At 41.6% G+C, this 18,937-nt stretch overlaps 1 protein-coding gene across 1 annotated transcript in view; it reads right to left on the bottom strand.

Moving 5' to 3' along the window:
- Positions 1–18,937, bottom strand: part of ntrk3b (neurotrophic tyrosine kinase, receptor, type 3b) — a 618,832-nt gene that overhangs the window by 370,681 nt on the left and 229,214 nt on the right. The window lies entirely within an intron of this gene.

The raw sequence follows: 18,937 nt of genomic DNA, 5'->3' as shown, positions 1-18,937 counted from the left end.
TAGTACGTAGTAGCAGCTGGTTAGGGTGCACTTTAGTTAGAATCCAAACGGCCAGCACGCCGTGTGCGAGTTAAAGCGTGTGTTTTGCAATTATGCCTCCCAAGAAGTTGCAAGGACAGTTACTGAAAGTGGTTGGGCTAAATCTGGAGACACCATGCTTCTCACACAAGTCAAATAAAGGTTACAACATATAACGGGCAACTCAGCTAGTGATTAATAAAGGATTGTTCCAGCACTGGCAGATCTCAGCGAGAGATGTCTCACATGCACAGTTTCACAGGCAAATTTACGAACTGCTGGCCTACAAAACCACATTAAGCATCACAAGTCCATTTTTTTCATGTCACTTATGTCTTTACATGAAAATGACCTCAGCAACAAAGCCGTCACACACAACATTTTGGGCAGCAGGGACTTTATTAAGCAGTGGTCAGTTTAAAGGTTACCTATGGAGACAGGTACTGAACCTAGGATTCTGGTGTAGCAATGTCTGGGAGGAGTTTAAACAAACAGGATTCAATTGAAATTGTAAAATTGTCTTCCCTTTACTTCCCTTTACTTCACATGGCGATGACCAAAAATTCTACAATTTCCCTTATAGAGTGGCAGGCTACGGCAAGTTGTCAAGCTAAAGTATATGCCCCAAAATACAGAGCTATTTCCCATCATCACAGAACTTTTTTTTTTTTATCTAAACATGGGCTGTGTTTTTAGATGGTCTTGGTTTAAGCTCTTCAGTCAGGCCAAAACCAGTTTTAACTGGTAAAGTCAAGCAAGTCTTTGTTCATGCACTGGTGTTCTACTTCACCATATACACGACACTACTGTTTTTTAAAGCCAAGAGAATAACATTTACACCAGGCTGGAGGAACTCAGCTCTGATGCTGCAGATCCCTGGATTATTCCCTACCCTCAGCTGTTTCACAGCCACCAACACCAGTCAGTGGGGGACAGGAGAATCAGCCATAAGAACCCTGGCACTGGAGACATCTAACATTCCAAAGGATCAGCCTTGACCTGCTACTTGAAGTAGCCAGACTAATGTGACAGTACAGCAGAGGCATCTCTCAGGGCAGAGCCACATTCTGCAATACCTATAGTGGGATGTGGTGTATGTTTGGAAGTACAAAATGCTTTGAATCCTCTGTAAGCAGATCAAGGGTCACTCGACCACTGATGATGAATCACCTAGTCACAGATTCCTCTGACATTTGTCAGAGGAATATTGGACAAAGAGGCATTTGGCCATCACATCCCGCTTCATAGCTCCCTGTAAGTCTGCAATTTCCATCAAACTATCTACTATGACTCCTCTGGATATTTAGAGTGCTCTCAGATATGACACCTCCTTCTGTGGACACTGGTGATTACCGGACAATAATTAGCAACTTTCAAGGTCTGATTGTGGAAGAGCATGTGGAGTCCAGTTAGCACACCAGCAGTGTCTATGCTTGAATAGAATAGAATAGAATAGAGTTTTCAGAAAAGACTTTGTGTACTTCCTCAGTCCAGTGAAAAATCATGTCAGAAATTTGTCCAGGTCTTCATCCTAACAGCTCTTCATAGCTCCAGACAGCTTATGGCATAGTGGATTTGTTTTGTTTTGTGTGTGTGTGTGTTCAAAGAATTAGCACCATCAATTAGCTTGTTCAAATCTTAATCTGTTAGCAAAACAAACTTCGCCATGTTTAGCTAAACACCACCCCCTAGTGTGTGTGTGTGTGTGGGGGGGGGGGGGGGGGGGTAAATGGAACAAATAATCCATGTCACATGACATATAAAGCACCAATCAAATGACAAGGATACATTCAGCCATTATATAAAATAGAATAGAATAGAAGCTTTATTTGTCATTGTACACAAACAAAGAGATTAAGGATGCCACTCCTTAAGTGAGTTTAAGAATAAGAAAAGATAAAAAGAAGCTATCACCTATGACTCATAAATAACTAACTTAGCAGACCAGTGAAAAATGTGTTAGAAATAAATAAATAAAGATATGTACAAGCTATTTAAAACAAATAAATATACATTCTGAATAAGACAGAGGAAATTATTCCACAAGGTGGTCAGAGTTATTGCACATGTAATGTCAAGTTATTGCACATGAGTGTTTAATGCTCTCACAGCTCAGGGAAAGAAACTGTTTGCTATCCTGGAGGTTGGGCTCTGATTGACCTGTACCTGTAAGGGGAGCAGGCTGAATAGGTGATGTGCTGTGTGACAGGGGTCTGAGAGGATGCATCTGTATTGGTTGAGACAATGGCAGGTTGCTATCTCCTCAGGATGGGGCAGCCAATTATATTTTGGGTGGTGTTTATCACTCGCTGAAGAGACTTTCTGTCCGCGGCTGTACTTCCGCCAAACAATGCTGTGATGCAGTATGTCATCACCAGAAGCTTCTGCTTCAGTCTACTCTTCCTCGGAAGCCTTAGGAAATGCAGTCACTGCAGGGCCTTCTTTATAATAGCTGTGATGTTGTTGGACCAGAAGAGCTCTTCTTGAATGTGGACTCCCAGAAGCCTAAAAGATGACACGCTCTCCACTGGATCGCTGTTGATGTTGAGAGGGGCATTATACCCCCGGTTTCTCCTGTAGTCTATGATGGCGTCCTTTGTCTTTGTGGTATTCAGGAGCAGGTTGTTGGCCTGACACCACACTGGAGATGAGTCTGATCACCATCGTGTCATCTGCAAACCTGATGATGGTGTTTGTGGAATGATGGGGAACGCAGCCATGAGTGTAAAGAGTGTACAAGAGTGGACTCAGTACACAGCCCTGTGGTGAGCCTGTGCTGAGTGTGAGGAGGGAGGACAGGTGAGGGCCAAGCTTGACACGGTGTAGTGTGTTTGAGAGGAAGTCTTTAATCTAGGCATAGGTGGAAGGTGTAGGTCCAGTAGTTTGGTTATCAGAATATCCGGAGTGATAATGTTGATAGATTATGAAGAGTAATCTTACATAGTTGCCAGGATGCTCCAGGTGGCTTAGCATGGTATCTAAGGTGATGGCAATGGCATCCTCAGTGAAGCAATTGCTTCTGTAGGTGAACTTGTGGGGATCAAATTGCAACAGGGAAACAGGCCTTGATCTTCTGCAGGACCAGCCTCTTGAAGCATTTAATCACCACTGATGTAAACATGATGGACCTGTAGTTGCTGAGGTAACTGTTGCCTGATGAACAGGGATGATGGTGGTTGTTTTCAGGCAGGTTGGGACAGTAGCTTGAGCCAGGGAGAGGTTGAAGATTTTAGAGAGGATCCCTGAGAGATGACTGGCATAGGCAGTGAGTACCTTTCCAGTTGCACTGTTGGGTCCAGAGGCTTTTCTCTGGTTTACCTGGCGTAATATTCTCCTTACATCATGTTGTTATGTTGTTGAAGAGTCAGTGAGATGTTGCTGTAGGCAGGAGGGGCATTAGTTGTCTTTGGGACTCAAAGCAGGCATAGAAGCCATTTAGTTCCTCTGTCAGCACTGATGGTGGGGTGTTAGAGCCCTTGTAGTAGCCCTGATGTCTCTCTTTAGCTCTGCTCTGGTCCCAGAGTACAGCTCTTTGTCCCCAGATCTAAAAGCGCCGTTGTGGGCTCTGATGAGGACCCGCACATTACTCGTCAACCAGGGTTTCTGTGTTTGTCAAGACCCGACAGCGTTTTTTCACTGTGATGCTTTTAGTACAGAAACAGAGTAGGACAGAACAGTTTGTGTGTACTCCTCTACATTTTGACTCTCAACAGCGACTAGTTAGTGGACTCAAAACAGTCCTGCAATTGAGAGACATCATGTTCTGGCCAGGTGTTGACGTATTTAATGAGGGGTTTGGATTGCTTCCTAAAGGGGACATAGACTAGAACAAGGTGCAGTGAAAGGTGGTCTGATAGTCCTACCTCAGGCTGAGGGACTGTTCTGTATGCTTGTTTGATGTTGCAGTACTCACGCTCTAGTATGTTTTCATCCCTGGTGGTATGGTGCAGTTTTGATATAGAATGCAAACACGGCAAAATATCTACTTAACATAATTGTACAGTAGAACCTGAAAAAGCAACATGGTACACCGCTTCTTGGTTTTCTGGAAGAGGGAGAGAGGACTTTGGACTCACTGGGGACTGTGGTGGAGAGATGGCTCAGCATGATGCAGGTTGAACAATGTCAACCACATCATGGCAGGCTGTGACAGTTCACCGCACCATGATGCAGGACAGAATAGATCAGTAGACCCATTGTTCTTGCCTGTCCTAACAAATTACCTGTAACTCATGGGGCTTTATGCAGCTGTCCTTTAGAGCCCCTTCACACATACTACAAATAAGTACAAATCAGGGAGAGTCACTGCGGAACAGCTTGTGTGAGCAAACCACAAAAGCATCAAGCCAACAGGTAGGCATGCACGATCCCGCTGCGACGGTATTGTGCAGGTGACAGTGTCGTGCGAGCAGGAACACAGTGCGAGCAGCTGAGATGTGTTTGATCACATCACGCCGCTGATGTGGAGAAAAATAAAATAAAACTAGCTGTATAATTAGTGAATATCACTGGGTTGATATAACTATGCAATACAGAACCCCGCGGTTGAATAACCCTGGTTAAATAAAAAATAAATGCCATTCATGTGATTCAAACCTGTAAGCTCTGATTACCAGACAGACACTTTATCACTGCACTACAATCACTGTCTTATAACAGGAGCATGAAATGGCTGAAATCAACAAGCAGATAAAGGTATTCTTTTAAAAAGAAAAAAAGTGCTGTGATAACTGACCAAACGGTCATCTATGGATGATAATCTTAAAATGATCAACTAAGAAACTGAAATCAATGGTGTGTAACAATACTTAAAACAAAACCAAAGCACTTTCAACAAAGTGAAATCAGCCTGTTTGTGTGCAGCTGCAGGGTTCAGCCAACTCAATAAAAGAAAGTTGATCCTTTTTAAGTCAAGTCATTCAATTAACTTAAGGAACCCCTCTGGGTCTGGAAGATCCTAAATTTAAAGCGAATAGCCAGATACATACAAGTGATTTGACCAGAGGTTTAAATCAGTTTCAGAATGAGCATCTGTCATCCCTCTAAAAGCATTGGAAAGACAGTATTTCTCAGAGACCATTGTCACAGCAGTTTGTCATAAAGTACACCATCATATCCCATTATCTGCCCATGTAGCAACAATTCAATTACAGAGTGAACAAAGAAAAAAAAAGGTCCTATCAGAGGCTTTCTTTCCTTGCTGTGGTTGGCCAGAGTTCCACCTAAGGCCTTACTTAATGACATTGCGCACATTATATTGATTTATGGAATATTACCTAATATCACAGGATCATGGGTGAAAGGACTCCTCTCTTCAAATGCAGTCATTTACAGCAGACAAGATCCACAATTCCACCAAGACTGAACAATCCCACAATGCTACGTTTGGATAAAAAAATGTTATTGAAAATTGCTGAATTCAGAATAGTTTTTATTTATTTAACTGAGTTTATGACATGTCACAATTAAATCCTTTAGATTCTTCAAAATACACACAGCAAAAGCATCTATCATACAATTGCTATCTGCCAATCAAGACTCAGAGCAGTTCCATAGTTTTGTGGATGTGATGACATGTGGCATCTGATCTGATACATATGTATCAACCTAGTCTCACAGCAAGTTGTGATTCAGCAGCATGAAATATACATTAATCTATTGGTTCATGATATTGTGACCAAAAGCGCCTCATTTTCATCACGGCAGCACAAATTCATTCTAATTCATTCCGTGATGGCTGCACGAAATTAAAAGTGAAGCGGGGGGTCAGGGTCGTTATGGTCAGGGTGAGGGGAAAGAGTAAGATTAGGTTATGGTTAAGGTTAGGGTTGGGGGTAGGAGTAGGGTTAGGAATAGTGAGTTAAAAAAAAACCCTCTCACAAAAATTTGACTCATTTCATCACGGGACCACAAAAAATAACAAAAACAAAAAACAAAAAAAAAATGTGAGACTGGGCTGTATATGTCTCCTTTATTTAATCAGGTAAAAGCTTCATTGAGATTAAAAATATATTTTCCAAGGGTGACCTGGCTAAGAAGGCAGCACAACAACATGGTCACAAAGAGACATAATGTGAGAGACATAACAACTTTCATACACAACAAAAACAGGGTGTCCCAAAAAGTGCCACAAAATCATTTGCTGTAATTCTGAAACGGCTAATCTGAATCCTGTTTTTTTTGTTGCTTTTTTTCCCAGACATCAAGATATATGTGAGGAATTTCTTCTGATGTAGTTTGAGACTGATCCAATGAGGATGCCGCTTACAGTCGAGCAAAAAGGGAAACTGGTAGAATTTTACTTTGACAACAAGTTGATCATGCAAACCCAAAGACAATATCTGTATCATTTTGCAGTTAGAAAAGCTCCAGACAGAAAGACAATATGGAGGATTGTAAAGATGTTTCAAACTGATAGAACTGTTCACAATGTTAGCACAGGGAGATCTGGCCGAACCAGAGGAGCAGCACGCATACTGAACACATCTTGTGAATGCCAGAACTTTTACAAACTGAGGTGAAATTAGAAATTAGAAATGAACTTTCTGAGATATGCTTCAAGATGGCATATGACAGATATCAGTAACTAAAAGTGTATAGATTTTCTATGGCTTTATTTTTTTATTTTTGGCACTTTTTGTGTGTGTGTGTGTGTGTGTGTGTGTGTATATATATATATATATATATATATATATATATATATATATATATATATATATATATATACACAAACAAACAATATATCACAAACAAAATGGAGAGTTCTCCACGCTTATGTAGAGCACAAAAAAAAAAAAAAAACTGGTGCAAACAGGTATGACTGGCTTGTAGAAGGGATGTGAAAATCACATCTGATTTTCACATCGAAACATTAGTCTTTTTTGTATGTTTTCAGCACCTTAATAAATTTTTTAGCACCTTTTTCTGTGTTGCACCAGCTGAAGAAAAAAAAACACCACCCAGGATGCAAACTCGCGCCTTTCAAAACCTGATTCCCAGTCAGAGAATTTACTACTGACCTACAGAGCTGTTCTTTGAAAGCTGCGGGAAGCTACCTCATATCAGGAAGGACATGGAAGTATTACAAAAAAAATAAAATCCCACATCATATAAAAATGACACATTTATCAAGCAAGCAATACAAATATGATCCGTTTGTTCCTCTGATGATGACCCATGGTCACAGACATACAGTCATGAAATTACATGAATGAGAAGCAGTGTGCTCTGATCATGTCCACATCTACTGGTAAGGTGCGTCCAGTCGGCCATGTGCGTGTTCTGCCCGACACGTGTGTCTTGTGGACGGGGCACCACAGCTTGTCGCCACCATGGCAGTATATATGTTTTTATTTATGTCCACGTAAATACAGCAATCAGACACATGCGTCTCACAGTGGACAGTTGTTAGACCAGAATGACAGATCACCACAGCTGCTTCTGTCCAAAGCCACACCTCCCGTGAGTGGAGCGCACACACCCACAACGTCATCCAAACTTCACACTATGTGTGAAGGGGCCCTAAAAACTTTTCTCATGATCTTGCTCAAACATGGGTGTGTTCCATGTTGAGTCATGTAATTGTGTCTAGGCATGGGCCGGTATGAGATTTGGACGGTATAATAACCGTGGGCAAAAATACCGCTGTTTCACGATATTATGTATAGCTTTAAAATGTGTTTTAACAACATTATGGCTATTTGCATATGAAGAACACATGATTCAAGTGCACTAATTGATGCGATGTCTACCACTATGAGCACTGTACCACTGATAACTTTAGAGAAAAAAACAAAGGAATAGTCTCTCTTTTAGACATGTAGCACCTGCCCTGTGGGAAACATGACTTACTTGCTTAGGGAGAAACGTGGCTGGAATAAGGTCCGGAACTCTGGATGCTCAATATTGGCCCAGCTTCACCAACAAAGTGCTTGGAATACATGCATTTGTCCTTCTTGACATGTTTGTTGGAGAAATTTGGTCGACCACAAGCACGACTTAAGTCCACCGCTTGTACTTCTCAGTGGTTTCAAAGATGGGATAAAGTTTGCTCCTTCCATGTACAGTAATCCTTTGTGGGTATCATGAATCGCTCTGTGTCCGACACAGGCCATAGCTATGATGCTTTGTTGCCACCGTTTTTGGCTTGAAGGGCTATTCCAGAGAAAATAGAATGACAAAGCTGACTTGGTCCTTTTAGACAGAGGGAGAAGTTCAGTGCAGGCTTCACCTCCTTCAGCCATGATGCAGAGCTAGCTAGTTAGCTGTTAGCAACCGGTTATCGGCCCATGTCATTGTGTAGTACAGACAGAAAGCTCGGGGTGGTTCCTGTCCAGAGGAGCTTCAAGTTGTTTAAAAATTGGCTTTTTTGCCTGACTACCCTGCATGTCGGTGGAGCAGGTTAATGTTTTCCCTGATGTGTCTCTGTGAAAACGACAACTCAAAAATGGCAAGATGGATCTTCTTCAGACTTGGTGGGAATATTCATTGCCATTTGATAAATATGAGTAGTAATGGATCTGCACCCTGACAGTCATGATTAATTGGTATTGGAGCAGCACCTGTTGTGGCTGTGCAAGCCGATGTGGGAATGACAGTCCCTGCTGCAGTGACTGCACTTATAGATGATGTCTGGGGTTGGAACTTCTTGGCTGTTTTTGCTTCCTGCTCGTCGTTCTTCTGCGACAAGCTGTAGTTTCTTTCCCCCTATGTGGAGATTGTGACAGAGTGCCTGTCTCCAGTGGGAGTGATCTTGGGTAAGGTCTTTCCAACAGTTGATGTCCATGTTGAGGGCCTTCATATCTCTTCATATCACCCTCACCTGTGGCCCTGTGCTCTCTTGCCTGTTGCAAGCTCACCAAACTGCAGGTCCTTGGGAATCCTTGGGCTTGGGACTCCAACGAGGGCGGTCGCATCTCCTCCACTCTCCCTTATCTCTCTGCCCCTCCCTCCCTGCAGCAGGCCTTGTCCCCTCTCAAGCTTGTCTGGCGGCGCGACTTACAATTGCTGCGGCGCCTCAATTCGGATGACAGACTGCTTCAAGTTTAGTACACATAAACAATGTCAAATGTATATGTGTTGTCTTTAATTTTGATGTGTGCCATTATTACGGTAAACAAGTAATAATTGTGGATTAATTGCTGTATTTTGTGTCTGAGGTAATTGGAGTGTAAACATAATTGCCCTTTTTTGGGATCAATAAAGTTGTCTGAAGTCTGAAGTCCTGTCATCCTGTGGACATGTCCTAGCTATCAAAGGTGACATTGACGTAGTAGCAGGGTGAAGATGCTGGATGTAGCAGCATGCTCGTGTACCCCATTATTTAATATGTGGCCCATCCATTTGATGCCCAGAACTTGCCTCAGGTTGTACAGTGAAATACGTATTTGATCCACTGTCAATTTTGCAAGTTTTCCCACCTACAAAGAATGGAGGGGTCTATAATTTTTATTGTACGTACACTTCAACTGTGAGAGACAGAATCTAAAAGAACAATTCAGAAAATCGCATTGTATTATTTTTAAATAATTAATTTGCATTTCATTGCATGAAATAAGTATTTGATCACCTACCAACCAGGATGAATTCTGTCTCTCAAACACCTGTTAGTTTTTCTTTAGGGTCACTTCACATATAACACAAAGTTGGGTAAAAGGAGCAGAAACTGGTGGAAAAAGAGTGAAAAAAAAAAAACAGAATTGGTGAACCACCAAAAATTCAGGAGGGACACACGGACGGACAGGTGTGAACAATCCCACGGTTACTGTTTTGTGCACGCTTGTGTGTGCATGCACGAACACAGTGAGAGGACGTACATCGTGCTCACACAGCAGCAGCAGCAATTACTGTACATGCTGAACATATGTGCACAAATCAACAAAAATGTGTAAGCACAAAATAGTGAGTGTGCACAGAACATTATAAGAACAATGAATGTACTGTTTAAATGTAAGACAATCATGTTACTGGTAAAGATTCTGTTCTCACTGTAAATTAAAAAAAAAATAAAATAAAAGCAATGTTGACTGTTACTGTTTTGGCACTCTGACAAAACAATTTCCTTCGGGATCAATAAAGTTATTATTATTATTCATATGATGTGTAATTGATGCCTGATGGTTTGTGTTTAAAATGATGGAACAAATGGATTTTGTTTTGCCTGTTATAAAGAGTGGACAATACAAGTATCATCCTTCTGTTCCTCTGTACAACGACCATGATCATGGACATAAACAAAGAAGTAATGAACTGACATGACTGGATGCTCAGCTGTCCAGCGCACAGCACACCAAAAGACACTGCATGATGTGGACCATAAGTCACGTGGTGGATGTGACATTGGGATCTGCAGCTGAGCGGTCACATGATCAGAAGGATATTTTCACATGGGGCAGCCTGGCTGATGATGTGTGCACTGACGCACTCGCTGCTGACCACATTGCAAAGGTGATATGAGTTTTTATGTGTTACCATGTGAGGACAGCATTCTGATACATGCGCATTGTGGTGTAGTGTTGAGAGGTGATGGTGGCCATGGCACGATATGTGTTGCCCAGCTGTGAGTTGCGAGTGCACAGTGCTCAGCAGCTGCTGCTGTCACCAACACGCCCACCTGTCCAGACCAACTCACAGCTCAGAGAAGAAAAGTCTCACCCTGTGTCCCCTTTGTTCTGTGATTATTTATACTATGTATTTGTTATATAAATATGTATTTACTTAATTTAGTATTTATTTATTTATCCTCCTTCTCTCTGTTCTATATGTGTTTTAATATAACATGCCGTGTGCACTCTGTCAGTTCCAGCTGACAGTGAGTCGCTGGCTGGCGGTCAGCTGACATGCCCCATGTGTCCACAATGCTATGAGCAAAGTGATCACACACCTTTCCCCTTACTGTATATATGTTTTTATTTATTTTCCATTCTTTCTGTCTGTCATGTAGACTATAATTTACGTGGTGGGAGTGACATTAGCCTAGCCGGCTGGCTGATAACAGGGTTCACACGCTGAGATGTGGCTGGCGGATCCTCATGTGATTTTGGTTGTATTTAATTATCAGCATGTCATGAGAGCCCGCCTACACATGTGCATTGCCTGGAGTGTGGACAGTTAATGTTGTTGACACGATATGTGTTCTCCAGCTGTGAGTTGTGAGTACACAGTGGTCAGCTGTTCCAGCATGAACATGACAGGCATCCAGATATGCATTGCGCTGGACAGCAAACGGGACAGGATGACTGCACCGTATTGAAGGGAGGATGGATGGGGTCATGTATCACAAGATTTTGGCAAACAACCTCCTTCCCTCAGTAAGAGCATTGAAGATGGGTCATGGCTGGGTCTTCCAGCATGACAATGACCTCAAACACACAGCCAGGGCAACTAAGGAGGGGCTCTGTAAGAAGCATTTCAAGGTCCTGGAGTGGCCTGGCCAGTCTCCAGACTGAAACTCAACAGAAAATCTTTGGAGGGAGCTGAAACTCGAAATGTAAAAGATCTGTACAAGATCTGTATGGAGGAGTGGACCAAAAAATGGTCAAGAACTACAAGACACATCTGACCTCTGTAATTGCAAACAAAGGTTTCTGTACCAAATATTAAGGTTTGTTTTTCTATTGTATCGAATACTAATTTCATGCAAAAAATTTCACATCCAGCTCGACAGTGATTGCCTGCCTACTGTTTTCATGATGATAGTGCGAATGGCCACACATTTTCTAAGTGCCAAACGAGTGGTGTTAGATGTTCTTATGTGTCAGCTGGAATTTGGCCAACACCTGCCGCAAGAGGGTTTGATGGGCTCTCACAGGGCACACTCTGTCTTTCAGCCACTGGTGTGTGCAAATACTTGTAGCAACAGGTGTACAAGGCATTGCAAGCAGCTACGATTTTAGATGTATTGCATACAATTTCTGCTTCATGTGCACTTCATGCGCAATTCGACCAAATTTGCACTTTGCGTGAAGAGGCCCTAACCAATAATAAAAACAAGAGCAAACTGAGATTTCTGATGTCTGCTCATTTGGATCCAGATCTCCTCCAAAATGCAGTGGAGTCTTCAATGCCCTAATATCTATATGTGGTGCAAATTTGGTGAGAATCCGTGAAGTAGTTTTGACATGATCCTTCAAAGCCTATATAAAGTGAAATCATGATCCAAAATCCTGATCACCTCCAACATTTAATGGATTCTTCCATGGCCTAATATCTATCTGTGGTGAAAATTTAATTAAAATCCATGCAGTAGTTTTTATGTAATCCTACTAACAGACAGACAAATAAATGCAGATGATTTTATTACATCCTTCGTGGACGTAACAAGCAATGGTCAGAATGTATGCGATGACTGTATGTATATATGGCTAGTGCCTGAATATACTAGGCAGGAGCCATGGGCTTGACAGAATTGATGCAGAATCCTTTATGAAATGCAGGACCAGATTTCAGTGTAGTTTTTTGGGGTTAATTTTCTACCTCTTGTTCCAAATACGTGTTTTGTGGCTCAAGTTATTTTGTTTCTGTGTCTTGAGATGTTTCCCCATCTCTCTCTCAGTCTCTCTTTTTTTGGATTGAGGAAGAATTCCAGAGAATCACACTGAAGTTACTACAGTCCACATTCCTGGGGAAGTTGGACCAGTACACACCCAAGAGTCTACAGATTGAAAGAAACTTGAGATCATTGACATATTAAATGTGTTGTGTGTTGGCGGGTGTGGCTGGATATTTTGGTGTTCTTTTCTTTTCTTTGCTCTCCAGGTGGCATGAGAACTGATTTGTCTGTGGAGAAGGTGCTGGCTGAAGAATCCTTCACCCTCATCAACATCATGTGCAGCACCTGTGAATGGTGCTCACATGCAACCTTAAAGACTTTCAGCTGAAGCAGATAATTGGTTGGCGTTCTGCATTTAAGTCATGTGTGATTCAAGCAGAACTGCCGGGAACTCGACCTTGTGATGTTCGTTTGTGAGACGCTGAGGACCGCAACTGGGTTTGACACATCGAGCCTGTGAAGCAAGGAAGGGTGAGGGACACATGCTGTCAGCACACATCAAAGGTGATTAAGTGTTTGACTAATTGTTGATAGTAACTTGGTATTTTGTTATGCAGTATACTTGAATTGTGATGAGGATTGTGCAGCTTGCTTCTCACTGCTGTGGCATGCGGACAAGTGATCCTCCACCTGTTGTGAGAAGCTGCTCATTTGCATAAAGCTTAAAATTCAGACCTGCATGTGTTGCTGATAGTGTGTGTCTTTTGAAGGATATTAGTTGTAACTGCTGCCTTACCTCACCTCTTCTATGCTTCGCAGAGTCGGTTTGTCGTGTCCACCTGGGGGGTGTTTGGCGGTGGTAGTGGGTCCAGGAGCGCCGGGCTTCGATCCTTTTGGGCGCTGGAGAGCGTGCCAGCCTTCACTCCACCAGAAGGACGCTATTTCTGTTTTTACACTTTTTATGCACCAGCGGGTGAAATAAATATATTGTTTTTGGAACCGCTTTTCTGGTTATTTGTAGCGCTGGGTTCCGTCTGATGCAGGTCCGCTCCTCAACCCGCTCGACACATAACAAAATGAGGCATGTACTCAAGACGTAGTGGTTAATTTAAATTTTTAGCATTCTGATGTCTGTACTTATTGTATTTTTGTTGGACAACAGCATTGAGTCCTGAAGAGAAGCTATGATCAGGGGCCTCATTATTTACCTTGATGAAAAGCCAGAAGAACTCATAAAGGTCTACCAGTTAATTTCATATACCTCTGATACTTGAATTTGAAGCCCTGCCTGTATGAGACGGTGCTGTGCACTGTAGGATAGCTGACTCTTTCATTATAATCATGTATATGCTGATTGTTTCTACTGAAGTATCCATGAAATCTTGAGGTTCTGAACTACACATAAGCTATGTTTGGAAGATGAATGAGCGAAGTAAGTATAATGTTCAGCTGTGTTTATTCACTGTAAAAAATTGAACAGATTATACATTTTGATGGCAAAGACTTTAAACATGGGAATTTGTTATGGCTATATTTTCATTCTACTGTACTTCAGATTAAACGTTGTGATGTCACTTAAATTATATTTTTCACTTGCTCTGCTCTTGTGTCACCCTGAGACAGACATTTCACATCACACCACCACTATCATTTGGAATGTAAGACATCAAAGATGATGGACTTGAATTTTTTTAAAAAGTGGAGGTTTTTATTGATACTTTTCAACCACACAGCTGACTCTGAATTTGCATCAACCATGGATCAGATCAGTAGTTAAAACATATCGCTGTACATATTTCATAGATATTTAATGACTGATTAATAATCAGTTGTTTATTCAGCCAAATCTCGATTAAAGAACTTAATTTAAATTTGCATCCTTAATTTAATTCAGGAGTGTCTTCAGTGGTTTTAAAGATGTCTTATAATCATTAAAGTCAATTGGCTCATACCGGCAGGTATCTTATTTTATTTCCTCTGGTTTATTTCACAGATTATTGATGACGATGATGCTGCAGCTGCCCAAGAGGCCCAATCTACATTTGTGCTTAACATCTTTGTGGTCAGCAAAACCTGCCATGCAGGTTTGGACAACCAAACAGGGATAGACATTGAGGAAGCAGAGGTCCTTTTTGGTATTTCTGATGTTGTACACCCTTGTGCCTACCTGATGGGCCTTATATATTCCTTGGATCTAAGCTACACTAAAAGACTGAAATACACCCTTGAGGGTTTTCAGAAGGTCTTTCTGGAGCTGGAGGATACAAACAAAGAAATGTCCTCTAAAGGTTCATGATCTCAAGGTCAGCCTATATGAGTAAAAACCAATCAGGCGTTGAAGGCGAAGACTTTTAATGGCTTCCCTTTTGGCTATACTTCTACAGTTCTTAGTTTTGAATGTGTGTTTGTCTCCTTGCCTCAAGTGGAGGAGTGTAAGTATGTCGGGGTCTGGTTCACGAGTGAGGGACGGATGGAGCGTGAAATCAATAGACAGATCGGTGCAGCATCTGCAGTGATACGGTCGTTGTATCAGACCGTGGTGGTGAAGAGAGAGCTGAGTAGGGGGGCAAAGCTCTCGATTTACCGATCGATCTACGTTCCGATCCTCACCTATGGTCATGAGATTTGGCTCATGACTGAAAGAACAAGATCGCAAGTACAAGCGGCCAAGATGAGTTTCCTCCGCAGGGTGGCTGGGTGCTCCCTTAGAGATAGGGTGAGGAGCTCGGTCACTCGGGAGGAGCTCGGAGTCGAACCGCTGCTCCTCCATGTTGAAAGGAGCCAGTTGAGATGGCTCGGGCATCTTTTCCGGATGCCCCCTGGACGCCTCGCTGGAGAGGTGTTCCAGGCACGTCCCATCGGGAGGAGGCCCCGGGGAAGACCCAGGACACGCTGGAGGGACTACGTCTTTCGACTGGCTTGGGAATGCCTTGGGGTTGCCCTGGAGGAGCTGGGGGACGTGTGTGTGAATCAGGAGGTCTGGGCGGCTTTGCTTGAACTGCTGCCCCCGCGACCCGACTCCGGATAAAGTGGAAGAAAATGGATGGATGGATGGATGGATGTTTGTCATGTTTACATGCCTAAAAGCCATGGTCTAGTTCTATTTGGTACACTTGTCTAGTTGGACCTTCTATTCAGTGGCTTCCCTTTTGGCTATTTCTAGAGTTCTTAGTTTTAATGTAAGTTTGTCAAGTTTATATGCCGAAAAGCCATGTTCTAGTTCGTACACTGCACTTAATTGACTTTATAAGGTTTTTTTAGGTTACACCATACAATTTAAATTGTTGATGTATGCCTTTGTATTTTTCCTTATTGTAACACAAGAACCTTGGTTTGATTATGCTGTCAGGTGCAACCTACAGATGTGTTCATTTTTTATGACATATAGACACTAAACATGGTCAATTTTGGTGACTTGATGAGTTTTCCCAGCCTGCAGCAAATTTTTATCTTAAAAAAAAACTTAAAATCTGTGGGACAGATATTTTAAATAACCATGTTAAATTTGAGTATTTCACGATCAAAATCAACTTAATACAAAAATCATAAATAATAACTTGTCCTTTATAACATTTTACTGGAAAATAATGTGCTTGATCTTGATACTTAAGAAAGTTAAGGCAACTTTTTGCATAACATTAGTATGTAGATAAGGCAAACATTATCTTTGTATGAACTACTTAGTTTTTTAATGTTATAAATGCATTTTGCATTAAAGTCCCCTTGAGTTTGCCAGTAAGATAACTAAAATTTTTAACTATTTTAACCTAACTTTTCAAGTAAAGATAACAAGGTTTTATCAGTAAATGTAGGTTGACTTTACTTAAAAAATGTGTTGTGTTATTCTGCAAAGTTAAGGGCCCCTTCACACATATGATTGAAGACGACTAACGCACGAAGGACGAATTGCATTCATGAAAATCGGAGCTGCCTCCAACGTCTCGTACACCTGTCTCTACAGCTATTCACACACACCAGCAGCCGAAAGACAGAGTGTGCCCTGTGAGAACCCATTCGATCTCTATCGTGGCAGGTGTTGGCCAAATTCCAGGTGACACACATGAACATCCAACACTGCTCGCTGGACACTTAGAAGATCTGTGGCCATTCGGGCTGTCAACATGAAAATAGTGAGAAGATGATCACTTTAGAGCTGGATGTGAATTTGTCAAAGTGCCCATCTCATGTATCACCAAAAATACGCCGTAACAAACGTAGTTTTGTCAGTTATTACAGTGCTTTTTTCGCTGTAATTAAAGATGACGAGAGCTTCCTCTTTGTTTACATCATCAAATTTCTCTTTTTTTAAAATACATTTATCTTCTTGTTGATTTTATGCATTTTACGCTCCTGTTATGAGACAGTGATGGTAATGCACTGGTAAAGTTTCCATCTGTTAATCAGAGCTTTTGTAAATTGCAGGTTCGAGTGGCATTTATTTTTATTTAACCAGCGTTATTTAACCGCAGGGTTCTGTATTGGGTCTCCTTTTATTTGTTATTTATAGCAGCGTGTGAGGTGGTTCCACACATTCCAGCTGGTTTTTATTTTTATTTGCTCTCCACATCAGCGGCGCAATGTGGTTCTACACGTTACACCTGGGGTTTTTTTCTCCACAGCGGCTGTGCGAAGTGGTTCTACACGTTCCAGCTGCACTTGCACTATTCTCCCGCTGTGACGGTTCATGCACGCTCGTGCACGTGCATGAAACCATCGCAGTAGTATCGTTCACTCCTGCCCGACCTTGTGTCACTCCCAACGTCGGCTTGATGTTTTCAGGGTTCGCTCGTTTGGGCAGTTTCTCTGTGATTTCTACTTATTCGTGCTATGTGTGAAGGGGCCCTTAGGACCCGGTCACATGGCACATGACGATAGCTGAACAAAGGAACAAAAGTCACAAAGTCATAAATCGTCAAGAAAAAGTGAATGCATGAGTCTGCACTTCTCCCATCACTGAAAAGCCTGCAAGTCCAGAGCGAATAAAGAACAAAACAAAACTGAAACGAACAAAAGAAAAACAAAGTGAACGGCGACTTTGCCGCTTTAAACAAAATCAAAATGAAACATTCATGATGACATGACTTGACAGCGGGTACCAGACTGAGCGCCAGCCTGTAATCAAGTCCACAGCCAGCATGTGCTCTCCACAGCACCTCCAGTCGTCTCAGCGCAAACAGCTAGAATGTGTGTAAACAGCTAAAGTAGTTGATAAAACGTTCTTGCCGCTATTGTTTCTGTATAAAAAGTTGCTTTTCATCCCACACATGGACGAGTCACGTTCAGCTCATCTGAGCTTTAGTTATTAATCCATTCAGATTTTGTCAATGTTTGTGCAAGCCATCAGATTTAGGAGGTTGGACGACAACCAAATGGAATGCTGATGATACGGGAACCATGCACATTATGAGGAACCATCAACACAGAAAGCAAAACGGAATAAAGACAAATTAAAGTTGTCGTCGGGATTCGTTCACATTTTTGAAAAGTTTGAAAATTCTGACAAAGTGCCAGCTACAGAAACATAGCTGGACGACGGTTAAAAGATATCTCCAAAAATCAACGTGAGTCCAGATTTCTTGTTTCATTTTGGCTCCGGTGTCCTTCGTTAGTGCCGTGTGACCGGGGCTTAAGATAATTTAACTTGAAATATGAAATTGACTGTACTTAGAAAATGCATTTCTTTGAGTAAAAGAATTAAGTAGTTGATACAAAGACTAGCCTTACTTTATCTACATAGTAATTTTATACAAAAAGTTTCTTTATTTTTTTAAGTAAATCGAGAGATATTTTTATCAGTGAAAGTGTGAAGACATGGCTCTCTCCATATATATATATATATATATATATATATATATATATATATATATATATATATATATATATATATATATATATATGTATTATCCATATATGTATCCAAGATTCTACTTTTGTAAGCAGCATTTATGTACTGTTATTTTTGTTATTTGTTCTGAAAATCATGTGCAAGCAACAAACTACATTATAGAACTTTAAAGTACATTCAGCACCATGTCAAGCTCACATTAAGTAGCCTTGAACAGCACATGCACTCACAAAGGAGAGAGAGAGAGAGAGAGAGAGAGAGAATAACAAGCTCAGAAATTGTTCTCTTAGATCAGTCTTCAACAGAAACCCCAGCCCTGGTAAGCATTGACATGCTTGATAATTGTATGTTTTTAATTCACTCATTCACTCACTCACTAACTCACGCAACCGCTTTTCCAATTTAGGATCACGGGGAGCTGGAGACCATCCCAACAGTCATAGAGCGTGAGGTGGGTTACACCCTGGAAAGGACACCAGTCTGTCACAGGGCCACATATAGACAAACAAACACACTCACACACACACACACACACACACACACACACACACACACACACACACACACACACACACACACACACA

The sequence above is a fragment of the Thalassophryne amazonica genome, chromosome 2 (assembly GCF_902500255.1).
Source record: "Thalassophryne amazonica chromosome 2, fThaAma1.1, whole genome shotgun sequence".
Classification (NCBI taxonomy): Eukaryota; Metazoa; Chordata; class Actinopteri; order Batrachoidiformes; family Batrachoididae; genus Thalassophryne; species Thalassophryne amazonica.
Note: the sequence above shows the minus strand (reverse complement) of the source record. Positions and strands in the feature narration are given on the sequence as shown.